General features: G+C 36.4%; 1 protein-coding gene across 1 annotated transcript in view; it reads right to left on the bottom strand.

Moving 5' to 3' along the window:
• Window positions 1–14,674, bottom strand: part of LOC134745994 (metabotropic glutamate receptor 2-like) — a 254,614-nt gene that overhangs the window by 83,500 nt on the left and 156,440 nt on the right. The window lies entirely within an intron of this gene.

Below are 14,674 nucleotides of genomic sequence, written 5' to 3' on the forward strand. Positions count from 1 at the left end.
TTCTTCCAAAAAAATACCTCAATCGAGGAAAGGATAAATTCTCTACAGGCTCTCACGTGGAAATCGTAAAATACGAATAGGTAATTAAAATGAACTTCCCGTACAGGAAAACGGAGGATTTGTCAAAAACCTAACACGCTCGTGTGAGCGGGAAGATAATAAATCAAATGTAATTTTAAGTAGGACAACAACGGTCACGTATTTAGGTAAGTAGGTACAGGTACAGTCGCTTGCATTATCGAAGTATTTATCAATTATTAATACTGTAAACCGTGGTTTATTGCTAATTGCGACTCAAATTGTTTAATTAAATGTTTGTATTTTGTATTTATAATACATAAAGTTTTTAATCACGTATTGCGACTTTTCCGTGTGTTTGTAAAAATGTTTTTTCACGACTACTTCAAGTAACGTGTAACTTACTTAAACACAACAAACATGTATACAGTAATAAAGCATTATTTATGAACACTTGTTTCCATTCAATTTCGAACCCTCATCTTAGGTACTATTCGTACACCTGTCAATCCTAGTAAAACCTATAATGCTAGCGCCATCTGCAAAATACTTCTATCGGCCAACTCCATTGAATGTTAGACTTTTTTAGATTAGTAGGTATAATAGTTAGTATAGTTACTGCATAAGTATAACAATCAATTTCAGCGTGGCAGAATGTTTAAACCATTTCAGTCAAATATAAATGGACATTTGATCAATTTGGTACTTATATCTAGGTTTGTAATTAGTTTAATATTATGTAGCTTCGGATACCATAGTAAAATAAATACAGCGAATTTAAGTCTTCCATACAAAATTTGTTTTTGCTCTATTTCGTTCGTATTATATACTAGAGCTACTCGTATATATAAACTAATTGCAGACCTAGATATACCTCATGTCATTGTATGTGCAAAGTTTCATTACAATCCAACACGTCGTTTTAAAATGAGAACGAAACTCCGTTTGTATGGGAAGATGAAATTTAGCCGAACTTGCCGGGGACTCTTAATATCTCTTAACTGTAGTACTAACAAGATTAGGTCGAGTACGAGTATCACTAAATGCTAATTCTGTCATGCACTAATGTGGCATTGAGATTAGTTCTGTTGTAATCGTATCACAGATAGAATGCGCTCGATCGCTTTAGTGGCTAGCGTGACGCATCAATAAACAGGTTGAATTTGCATTAAAATTGAATTTAGTAGCACTGAATTTGCTGCTACTAATATTTAGTAGCAAAATGCAGTACCTACCGCTTAAAAAAAGAAACCTAATACGATCAACACTTAAGGCCGTTCCATCGGTTTGCCGCTGTCACTGTCACATTTCGCAAGAAAGAACGGGAAAGATCATCCGCGCCAAGTGTCAATTTTGATCGAATTTTGTCGATTTTTATTTATTTTAAAAACGTTACCTTACAATATCGAAATTCCAAAGCTATGAAATTACTATTTAAGTCAAGATTGTTTTTTATTCTTGTTCTGTTTATAGTATCACATAATAAATAACCGAGTAAAGTAGGATTAAAAGTCCGAGTTAGAGGTTAATTGTATCGAGAGGTTAATTGTTCTTCGGGAATTAATTGTATCGAGCGAAGTGTCATAATTCGTGTATCGGAAGCTATGTTGTTAAAGATAATATAGTCAAGAACTACATATATTTTTTCCACGTCTACGAATATCAACGCCTCTTAGAAAAACGTGATCATATAAGGAGATTTTTCGGCTTCTGGCTCAGGGAACCGCCTTAAAGGATGACACAACTAGAGTCTGTTCGGAAAGAGAACAGTCGTGGAATGGTATTGTAGCCGCAATGTAGGTATTGGGCCCCATGCATTCCACGACTCATCTTTTTCCGCAAAGACTAGACGTGTTTGACACCTCGTTATCTATGATGGGTGATCGGTGATCTTTTCTATAGAAAGCGAAAAGTCGGATGCCTTGGCCCGGACCCGGAGCGTAAGTCATCCTTATATACAACGCCTTTCTGAAGCAAAACATCTGTTGTAGGTTTCATTCTTAGTATTACTTATTATTCTTAGTTTTTTATACCACGTCGGTGGCAAACAAGTTTACAGTCCGCCTGATGGTAAGCAGTTACAGACTATACAATAACTACAACTATAGGCCAACTATGAATTCACTCAGATATCATAAAATTTCTAAAAAAATCTTGGGTAGTTAGAGAGTTACAGCTTTTCGCCAAGGGAAGACTAAAACAAGCTTGAATAGTAGATTTTCACCCGAGTTAAACACTCTACTTTTCATTTTAAATACGAGGAAAATAACATGTGTGTATTTAAAAAACCATGACTAAGTATAAACTTTTATAGTATTTCTTGAGGGTGTAAAAGTATCCTGATTTATGGAATGGAAATTGTACAAAAAATCCATTTAATATTAAATTTTAATTATTTATCGTAATATTAAAGAAAAAAAACGAACTGGAAAAGTAAAATGCTGTAGTGCAGAAACGTATCATTTTCTGCACACTTCTTAGAACAACAACGACCTACTTTCAGAGCATGAAAAATACCTATATAACTCGTAGCTGTACTTAGATATGTACGAGTTGGTACGAGTAATAGATACAGATAAGGTTGCTTTGTACCCTCAAATAAATTATTGACGTCAGCAATATTATTCTTAATTATTACTAACCGAGAACTGATAATTTATAACTTCATATCTCTATTTCTACTGTTTTGTTTATCTTTGCCTTGTATTTGCTATATATGTCGTGTTATTTGTATTGATGTGTTGTTTGCATAAATAATTTCTATTCTATTCATAATTATTACTAACCGAGAACTATCAAGTAATTTACATATTTAACCGTCATCCATTCACTCATCAGTAAGTAATGTAATCTTTCGCTTCTCCTTTGTTCCTTCCCCGTTTAATAATGTACTGGCCCAAAGGCCCCGCTCTAACAATGCGGTGTCAACTGTACTCTGACAGGTTGTATTAATATTTTCGTAGCACCCCTTTCATAAATACAATGGGGTCAGAAGGGGTTTCTTGTGCCGTGTCTGAACGTTTTGGGACGATTTCGGTGCGCCGTGAAAACTGACACCTTGTTATGAAAAGGGTTTTAATGCTAGTATTTTCTTTTGGAATAAAGGTAAAGGGTATGGTTAAGGTACCTATAGCATGAGCAGGCTGTAATAAGGGTAAATTAATGAAGAGTAAGTGGTTATATATAAGTCAACTAATTTGCGTCTGATTTAAATAAAATCCCTTAAAGGGATAAGTTCGCCTTTGTACTGCCTATCCTGTACCATGTTTATGTTTTCTGTTTTGTACAATAAATACAATACTTACATAAAAACTTAGAGAAATTTGATTTTGTGTAGGTATACATGCTAAGTACTAATAATGTGTGTGTTAGTTAAGGGCAAAATATTTACAAAAACAAGAATGGCGTTGTGATTGAAGCCGCATACGTATATAAGTATATAATATGTCATGTGTGATGGATCAAAGTACAGAACTCTTTTATTTTTTGCGGTATTGGGGCTACATGCCTACTTCGACCTAATACACAAACGTGTCTAGTTATTCAACGTCCATTCTAAAAGTAAACACTAAAGGCCGTCCTAATAGTACATAATTAGAAGCCTAAACTAACTAAAAACAGTAAACTAACATTAATATAAGGGGCATTTCACGTGAAGCGGACAGGGTAAAATGGTTGAAGTTTCCGAGTTTGGTTATATTCGAGTATGTTTACACATGTACGAGGTCTCGACACAACCATAAAATATTTTTACTATTGGAAGCTTATTTCACAAATTATGGGTCTTAGAAGATTTGACTAAAGGCGAGATTTATACTTTTTAAATGCCACTACTCAGTTAGAGAAAGTGTAGTGAACCATACTAACTGCTACATATAATTAACCATTAAATTGCCTTTATTACCTCATATTTAAATTTAATTTATAACTTTTTTTTTATAAAAAAGTAAAAAAGTTTTTTTGTTTGTTTTTTACAAAGGTCGCATTTTTACAAAAAAAATTCTGCATGTTGTTTTGAAAGCTACGAACTATACGAATAACAATACCAAAGTGCGGCGTGAGCCCCTTTATAGAATAACTCTGTCCATAGTTACGACGACACATTTTAGTTTTTACATAATATCTCAGCCTAAACATCTCAGGAGTAATCGTAAATTTAAGTTCCATTTCGAGCCATATAACTTGTATGAAATGTTAAAGACGCTAATATCCGTTAGTTGCCAATTTTTACCACCTTATGCGCTGCGATCGTTTTACTTACCCCGACCATGCACTTCGCACGGTGCCAATAATGACAGGTCGAGCACTGCCCTCGTTCGACAGTAGCAATTGGCGGCTTTCCAATGCTGCATTTTAGGAATCTTTCGATACTTTTGGTAGCCGTACAGTTGATCTCAAATTATCCCATTACAAATATCATAAAAAAAAAATGATGCAGCGGAATGATAAGAAATGCGTGTATGATATTAAGTCTATCAATTCTCTTAGTTGCCAGAAACATAGCTCAGATGATCTCTTGATGTTTTCAGCAGCAGAAACCTAACAGCGGTGTTCTTCTTGCTCGCACTCAACTTCGTTTCGTTTCGTAACTTTGGCCCTTGAATTTTAAAAACCCTTATTATATATTAGGTTATGTTGTGAGCTCAACGAGGGAGAGGAGTGTTAGGGTCGGCAACGCGCGTGTAATATCTCCGGTGTTGCAGGCGTCCATAGGCTACGGTAACTGCTTACCATCAGGCGGGCCGTATGCTTGATTGCCACCGACGTGGTATAGAAAAAAAATGTACCTGTTGCACAAAATACTATTTATTGTTTGCGCTGAGGTTCTAAACATTACGTTCGACATGATAGACCCCGCTGCTGCTGGAGTCTGCCTGCGACCAAGCACGTAATTTCACATTTGAAACGTATTGTTATAGATTTACCCCTTATTCGTAGAGCTTTACGTTTATTAGTTAAATTATGTTTTATCCGTTTCTTACAAATACATAAGTCATGAAGACAAATGATTCATAGCTAATTTAGGCTTGTAATGCGTTTATGAATAACGCCATAAGATGTGTTCGTCTGTTTGTTATAGTTTGTCAAGGGACTGTCTCCTTTCGGGCGTAGACGGAGAGAGTCATACTGTCTTTGTCTTGCACTGTTGCTAGCACCCAGAAGAACGGGATGACTGTAGATTTTTTTTGTTCTTATTTACTGGCAAGATTTGCTTGACCAACTATAGTTATTTTTTAAATTACAGGTTGTTTTTCATAGCTGTAATGTATACATAAATAAATGTGCACGGCGAGACGCCCGCTGCCATAAGCATTGAGCAGTCTGTGATTAGACGGCGCAGGTGGTGGACTTATCGCATGTGGATGGTACTAAACCTTGTGTTTTACTGAGCAAACCCCTTCACGGTAACAGTGGACGTTACAATACCTACTGTAAATTTTAGCGTCTGTATAGGTAGTTTAGGTACTACATATCTATTAATAATTATAATACTTTATTGATGTGATATTTGAAATTGTGTTAACATTGGTTAATGACTTATTTTTACTGCTTATCATCATCATCATCATCATCATCATCATGTCAGCCGATAGACGTCCACTGCTGGACATAGGCCTCCCCCAAGGCTCGCCACTCCGACCGATCCTGTTTATAACTTATTTAATTTAAAAAAGTGCCCTTGTACGATTTAACTACTTGCTAAATAAAATGTTGGAGCTTTTTTTTGGGGTCAGAGACGAGAGCTCGTAGGCACGGATTAAAACACTAAGCTTCCATCAATTCAGTGAACGGTGCATATTGACGTAAAATACGGTCCAGTCGGCCGTTTCATTTTAATGGAGGCCTATTTGAACTTATATTTCGATATCAAAATGATGTCATTTTCGTGTTCGTAAATGTACTTCCGCGAGCTATTCGCAAACTATAAATAGGTAGGTACCTACTCCTATTTGTTGTACAAGAAGCAATGTTGTTGTTTAACTCCTCGTGCTAATACTGATTGATACCCGAGCAAGCAAGGGATTCCAAAATCGAACCACGAATATAGCGAGTGGTTCCAAAAGTGGAATCTTTATTGTTGCGAGGGTTTCAGGGTTAAACAAACTTTGCTACTGAGTTAAATACAATGGTTTTGCCCACACCAACGGGAGGAAAATATTAACTGAAAAACATAACAATAAAATCCAAATTAATGCTAATATCATAATATTTATTTATCATTATAAAAAGTCAATTTCACCAACATAAGGAAATAACTTAAAATTTGCATCAAATTACTTTGCCACTCCTGTGGATAAAATTCAACTTCCTCAACAGTTTTTGAAAAATAAAGAGAGCCTATACGAGCTGGTGTAGTGAAAAATTACACAATTTTGACATCGGAATATCGAAGTTCGAATTGGCCTCACGGTCCAGCTAACTGTACGCCGATATTAATTTATGAGCCTGCCTGTGACATTAATGTGTCGGCGGTAAAGTTGAAAGATATTTAGGTAAATAGTGTGACGTTGATAGTTTTAAATCTGACCATAATTTATACCACCATAAAAATATGTGCATTTTTTCAATGGTGATGATATTGTATACTATTAAAGAGTATAAATAAACTCTATTAAATAATCTACACCAGCACTTCTAGCATATATCATGATTTCATATCTATGCATCCAACGCGACTTGATATAATAATATGAGATGATATGAGTCGTGCCAATCGCAGCAATAGCTATCTACTAGTCGTTCAGGAACATTAAAGGATGATTCTCGCTAGAAGAGTCTGGATCACTCCATTTTCTGTAGAAAGCATCACGTGATCACCGATCAACCATCATAGAAAACGATGTGTAGGACGCTTCGGCCCGGACACGGATCGTTCTAACGTAAGTCATCCTTAATAATTGAAAAAATAGTAACAAAAGAGAAAAACAGACTGTCAATTTGATAACAACTTTATTGTGTAAGTACCTCGTTGTGTCGTATTCCTCAATATTGAGGGTGACCTCCCTTTTGTATCATTTTCTCTCTTTTGATTTTTCTCCATCTGTTTCTGTCTTTGGCGGTGTGGAGAGTCATGTGAACTGTGGAGTCAAGAGCGGTGCGGATCTGGTCAGACTAACGTATTGGACTGCGTCCACGACCAGGCTTTTTCCCATCCACTTTGCCGGTCACAAAAAGCTTTCGAGGTTGCTACCGTCTTTCCTTGCAATATGACCGAAGTATTCAAGTACTGCGTAGAGATTCGGATGACAGCCGCGACGAGATTTTGAGTTCTCGCAATAACTAACGTCTCCAGTTAGTCCGAAATGCTGTCCAGGGGATACGGAACATCTCTTTCCAGCACCACATCTCGAAGGCGTCAATGCGTTTGCGGTCAGCAGCTTTCAATGTCCACGTCTCAGCGCCATACAAAAAGATCGAGGAGACTAGAGTACGTACCAGTTTGGTTTTGGTTTTTACGGAAACGCTGCCATCTGTCCAGATATTTCTAAGTTAAGTCACGGCGTTCTTGGCCATTCCAATTCTCCTGCGCACTTCCTTCTCGCACGAACCATTGTTGCTGATGTAGGAGCCTAGGTAGATAAAATTGTCCACTGTCTGGAGGCCCAACGCACAAGTGAGTTCTAGCTTCCCAGTTCTATCCACCACCATGACCTTGGTTTTGGACCCGTTTACGGAAAGTCCATGTGTAAGTAGTTACATAGGTGCAAAATTTAGTACCCAAGCTTACCTCTTATATTAGGTAAATACGAGTACAAAGTGGTCACCAGCAGGGTAGTAGATTTACAGGGTGTGTTTCCTTTTTTTATTATATACCTACCAACTCATGCACCTACGCACCTATTATGGATTTTCAAGCACAGAAAGAATTTAGAATTGATTGAAAGCAACAACAAAAATCCGCTTTTAGTAAACTTAAGTACTACTATTTTAAGTACAATTATTTTAAGTTTGTGGAGCGAGCAATTAATTCGTTCAAATTTCACATTATCCATAAATTTAAGTAAAAGCTTCGCTGCCAACGGTCTAACAATAGCACTAAATAAGGCTAGGACATGTTAATTCCTAGAATTTAGTTTTACACATTTAATTACAAAATCTACTATTCATGTTAGAAAATGTAAAAATGTATTAAGTGGAGAGAATAATATACTTGTTATAAGACCTTCTGTGCCAGTGTGGCTTTCTGGCTGCATTCCAAGTTTTTGTGTAGCTGGTATTTTCGAAAGGCCGTTAACGATTTTCATTTTATATACAATTTAAATTCTACCTCTACCGCTTAAGTTTTATTTTACAATGACGAATCAAGACGTAATACTGACTTGGAAACATTACTTTGCTTTCCATTATTTGGAAGATACACTAAAAGGGAGGAAGATATTAATAAAATTTTAATTGTAAGAATGTCATTTTTTGTCGGGTTGGAAACGAGCGCAGATGGTGGTAAAATTTGATAACATTACTTAAGTAGTAATAAAAGTTTAAGCACATTTTTAAAGTTGAAAAGGGAGATTAAAGTATGTTTTGTGTACATAACTGTAATAAAAAAAAGGATAGCGTTTTAAATGTATAATAATAAAGAAATAAAAGTATAGGTGCCGGCAAACTTCTTGAACATGGGACTTTGCCATTAAGTTAGTTTAATCCTATCATTATTTACGCGTAACAGTGTAACAACAGCAGTATAACTTTGTGCTGTATTTCCTGACTGTAAAACTTTAACCTTTAAAGTAAGTAAGTAAATATTCTTTATTGCGCCAAAATTATACATTTTACATACATGTAAAACTACAAAGAAATGTTAACATTTTTCAGCATTTTTAAATGTAGTTTTTAGGGTTCCGTAGCCAAAAAGCAAAAAACGGAACCCTTATGGATTCATGTCTGTGTGACTTTCTGTCCGTCCGTATGTCACAGCCAAATTTCGATTTTCGCGTTTCGCGGTAGGCCACCTGTAAACAAACCGCCTTGATGCATCAATGTCATATTGAAAACTTGTTAAACAACTGTTCAAGGCATAGTATGTATCAGTTACACTATGGTATAGGATGTGCACTAGTGCTGCACTCTGACGGCAGAATATTGCAGTAATACTCCCTATTCGCAAAACTTTTCTGGCAAATAATGTAGAATTTCGTCCAAATGTTTTTATGGCTTTTATACTCGTACGTGATAAGTATTTTCGCACAAGTTCTAATGGAGGACGGCCTTTCAGGATATACTTAATCTTCATCGTCGTCTTGCCTGAAATTTTACGTAACATGAAGGCGTATTCTGAATGTTAAAACAGGGTATGAATTTGATCTGGATTTGTTATGGATAATAATATCTGTATGCGAAACACAAATGTAATTTTCTCGTCGTCTCGTCCAAGGATGACAGAAGCAAATGAATGAGATTGTGATAGGCTTTTACGAAATCTTTTCAGTATTTTAATAATTCTAAGATGACATTTTAGCACAGGCCTCCTCACATGCACGATAGCATTAAGGTTATCTATTATTTTAACAAAAAATAACGTCGTTATGCTCTTGGTTATAGAAAGACTGGAATCTTCTTGTTGCGTGAACTTGTTATGTTCGAGTCTTACGGGAGTTTTATAATTAATATTACATTCGGATTGGAATGAAACAGCGCTGTAAATTGCTGCTGTAGCATTTCTGCACGAAACATCAAACAGGTTATTTTATCGAGAAGCAGATATGAGCAATATAATATGAGATATGCAGCAATACAGACTGACATACTGCATTGCTGAAGAAACGTCAAAATCAATGTCGACGTCCTGAATCACTGAAACACGTTCAATATTCATTCTGCACTGATGTTTACCGAAATAATAAATAGACGTTAGTCGAGCTACACTAAAGAATAGTTATTTGTGCAACAAGAGAGGAAAGTTGGTTTTTGTGCGAGTGTTTATTTTGAATCTTGAGCGTAGCGAGGGACTCAAAAACACATATAATGTTTCACCTCAGTAGTGAGAACATATTAAAGGTTAAAATTTATTTCGAAATATACAGAATAATACAGACAAAAAAAAGTATGAAGTGGCAGTTCATGGCCTTCACTAAATTAAAAAACTACTTTGTTTCACTCCCTGGAGTGAGGAAAGTCGCACTTTATTCACCCCGTGGAGTGAGGAAAGTGGCACTTTCATCACTCCAGGGAGTGACGAAAGTAGGCTTGTTCGAGCTGCTGAGGTGTAAATAGTCATATTATTTCTCAATGTCTTCTATTTGTGTATACCTGCACTATAGAATTTTGTTTAAATAATAAACTTGAATTTCTTAATACTGAAATTCCATATTTTCCCACCTAACGCTTATTAACTCCCAGTTCCAAACGGCTAAACGCGTTGAGTGTTTTATTCCAATTAAAATATCGTTAAAACAACTTCTGACTGCTGCTATTAAGTTTCACTTTGAAAGACCATTTATTACCGAATTAAATTTCATTGCTAAAAACATCTACACAATCGCGCGAAGTTTTGCGTAGTCGATTAGCAGTCCCGAGTCCTTTTACATAAATTATTAACAATTTCTCAAAGAGATTATAATACCATTCAAACTTGTGAAATTACTTATTGTTCAGTTTTTGTGTCGTCAGATGAATATTAAATTAAAACCTCCGGACGAAACCGCGGTGTTTATTATAGTTCTTACGAACAGATACTTATCTCTCAAAGAAAACGCAAATACCTACCGCTTTTACACCTACACAAAAATACAAATACATAAATACACACTCGAGTTTTAATGACTTTCATTATGTAGCAGTCATATAAACTACTATTAAATACAGTGAGTATTTTGGTTAAGTTGGCGTGGAGTTTTGAAACAGTGGACGTTTTGATACAGCAGACGTTTTGACATAGTGCACGTTCTGATACAGTGGACGTTTAGAGACAGTGGACATTCTGACAAACAGTAGACATTCTGATACAGTGGACGTTCTGACACAGTGGATGTCTTGACAGAGTGGACGCCTTGACACAGTGGACGGTTTGAGACAGTGGACAATGTGGACCCAAAGGCCGTCTGTCGCCTTTTAAGCGTGTGCTAAATATTTTTGTACGGGAAGTTTCATATTTTACTGCTGACTGACGTTAATCAGTCCGTTAATTGTGGATGGTGCAACTGGCCCTAACTCAGGGCCAAATAGAATCTTGCTTTGCTTATAATTTATTTTTTATTGCAGATTAGACAAAATTTGTTGTCAAAGTATGGGATTTTTTTACTTTAACAAGAGAGGCTCTAGTAAAGTTCTTTAGTTATAAATTTTACATAGTTAAGTAACAATGGCAAATAGTACCTATTCTACTCGTAATATGAATATTCACCTTTAGATATGAGCGGCTTAAAGTACATTAACCGCTTGGAATACATCCATATTTAATTACTTAATATATTTAGCCCCTGCCTTCTAAACAACTAAGCTGCAATCAATCTGGATTACCATACAGGCAGCAAATAAATTCATCAGAATCCACCATTCCGAAATTCTAAATTCAACTAATAAAAAGGATAACTGTAAAATTCAACTGTACTAGCTAAATCTGCATTTGCAGACAATCTAAAAGCTATTTTATGTCTATAGATATTAGGTACGAATTTGAGTGGTTTCCCGACTTGTGGTCTCATGTCTTCATTTATAACCAAGCCGCTTCATTCCCTTGTCACGCCTGCGGTTAAAATTGCAGTAGCAAAAGGGCGTAACTACACTAATTTTTGAGGTTAACATACGTCTTTTTTGTAAGCAGAATGGTCTTAGGGTACCGTAACAAACCCGAATAAATTTTCGTCAACGAAACCGTTTGACAGTGTGACTTGATAAGATTTATGAATCAGTGTAAATCATTCAAAACTCTTAAAGTTGGAAAAAGTTTTAATACCTTTATTTGGTCCTCAATGCGTGCCATCCGAGTTTGCGCAATCCCATGAGGTGTGCTAATTTTTTTCTTGGATTTCCAAAGCACTCGATTTAGAAGGAACCCACCACTATGGTACTACTACCAAGGTTTGGTGGATCAGGCACTGGTGAAAAGGCGTTTTCGGATTTTACACCAATAAAAAAAGAAATTCAAAATGGCGGCCAACTTTTACAACTTCATGAATTCATTAGAGTTTTGAATGATTCACGGTTAGTTTCACTAGACTTACATTGACCGGTATAGATCGTGAATTCGTTTCATGAATTCATGTTAAGGTACCTTTCGGATCCTCAGATATCAATTCTCATCATGATTAGAAAAAAAAATCCGTTGGACGTACTTTGGATCTAAAAGCAAAAAAATATGAACAGGCAACCGTATTAGGTATAGTAGGTAAAATAACTACGAACACATATGGAAAGATGCCAAAAATAATAACTAAAAAAAAACCCGGCCAAGTGCGAGTCGGACTCGCGTTCCAAGGGTTCCGTACATTACACAATTTAAACAATGTATTTTTTATGCGAAATGTCTTAAAAAAACCCGTAGGGGTCGGATCAAAAACTAAGTAATTAAGTCCGACTCAAGCTTGACTGCACATTTCTAATAGGTTTTCCGGTGATCTATAGGTAAAGATCTATTTTGTGTATATTTTTCAAAAATTTTGGCCCAGTAGTTTCGGAGATAAAGGGGTGGGGGGGGGGTTTGGTCATTTTTTGCCTATTTTCTTGAATAGCTTCTAAATTATTTATCCTAAAATTATATAAAAAATATGTTTGAGATTCTCACAATAAGCTCTTTCATTTCATATATATAACATGATATAGTTTGACAAACTTTATTTTTTAACCTCCCAAAAGTGGCCCCCGTGTTTAAAATTAATTTGTTTACGTTACATGTCCATCTTTGGGTCACAATCTTACACACGTGTACCAAATTTCAACTTAATTGGTCCAGTAGTTTTGGAGAAAATAGGCTGTGACAGACGGACAGACAGACAGACAGACGCACGAGTGATCCTATAAGGGTTCCGTTTTTTTCCTTTTGAGGTACGGAACCCTAACAAGTTTTTTAAATCGCAACTCACAAACTAAAAGTAACAAAGCTATTTATTGGCTGTATAAAAGAAAAATGGCCGTTTTGCGGACTTTTCCATGCACTTGTAAAACTGCCAAAACCACCGAACATACTCGTGCACACCATCATTCACTCCAGATAGTCCAGATGGGAAAATCTGCAAAATTAACGAAACGCTTTGGCACGCAGATTTCATATTTCACTGTAAGTATCCAATCGCTAAAACTTGTTTCAATATTGTAAGTATTTCAAGTAGAAAATGGCTAAAATCGTATCCAATCTACCCATTCAAGCAGGTAAAAGGGATTGTTTGGGTGTGTTTGCTGTAACGGCGGTCATAAGTAATGTAAATTTGCAAATATTTGTTTTTATAGGGTTCCGTACCCAAAGGGTAAAAACGGGACCCTATTACTAAGATTCCGCTGTCTGTCTGTCCGTCTGTCACCAGACTGTATCTCATGAACCGTAATAGCTAGACAGTTGAAATTTTCACAGATGTATTTCTGTTGCCGCTATAACAACAAATACTAAAAAGTACGGAACCCTCGGTGCGCGAGTCCGACTCGCACTTGGCCGGTTTTTTTGGGATAGAGTAACAAACATTCTACGAGTTCAAACACCAAGACATAAGTTATACGATAAGTCTACATAAAATACGAGCCCATGCGTCTAATGATGTCTAAATCCGATGTGCAAATGTTGTTGTTTCATGCTTCACTTTAATTCTAGCCATAAATTGAGACATTTACGTATTGAAAGCCTTTCCTAATGACAGAGGCCGACGATGGGCACATCGACCCGCAAAGGGCCTAGGCCGGGAAAAACTCAATTACCTCATGGAAGGCTCTTTAATCTGCTTTAAATGCAAATGGCGACCAGGGTTGTCCACGGCAGAATGGCATTCGATTACGTTTTAGATTGGTTTCATCTTCTTCTTCCTCGCGTTATCTCGGCATTTTTGCCACGGCTCATGGGAGCCTGGGGTCAGCTTTGACAACTAATCCCAAGAATTGACGTAGGCACAAGTTTTTACGAAAGCTACTGCCATCTGACCTTCCAACCCAGAGGGGAAACTAGGCCTTATTGGGATTAGTCCTGTTTCCTCACGATGTTTTCCTTCACCGAAAAGCAACTGGTAAATATCAAATGATATTTCGTACATAAGTTCCGAATAACTCATACGAGCCGGGGTTTGAACCCGCGACCTCCTCATGTGACAATTTAATCTTATTTTATGTTTCTTTTATATTATAGTTCTATTCTATTCTATTCTATTCTCATTGAAAGTCGCACGCTCTTACCGCTAGGCCACCAGCGCTTTTAGATTGGTTTCATCATGGCGTAATAATGATGAGACTATAAATATGTATGATTCTTCCCATAGGGATGATTACATTGAGCGTCTGGTGATGCTCCTTGATTTTATCAGCCATTTCCTACAAGAAAATTGTGTAAAATATTCTTGACAGGCCTCGGAAAATGTGTTTACTTTTACCTCACCTTTTTTATCACAGTACGCCACTGGGATAGGTTTTACGGCCAACGTAAAGCATAAGTAGATATTTTTATACCTACAGATCGGTAACTTTTGGGGGTGTTAAAGATAGATGGGCTCTGTTTCAACCTCTATTATAATAATAACATGAA

The sequence above is a fragment of the Cydia strobilella genome, chromosome 12 (assembly GCF_947568885.1).
Source record: "Cydia strobilella chromosome 12, ilCydStro3.1, whole genome shotgun sequence".
NCBI lineage: Eukaryota > Metazoa > Arthropoda > Insecta > Lepidoptera > Tortricidae > Cydia > Cydia strobilella.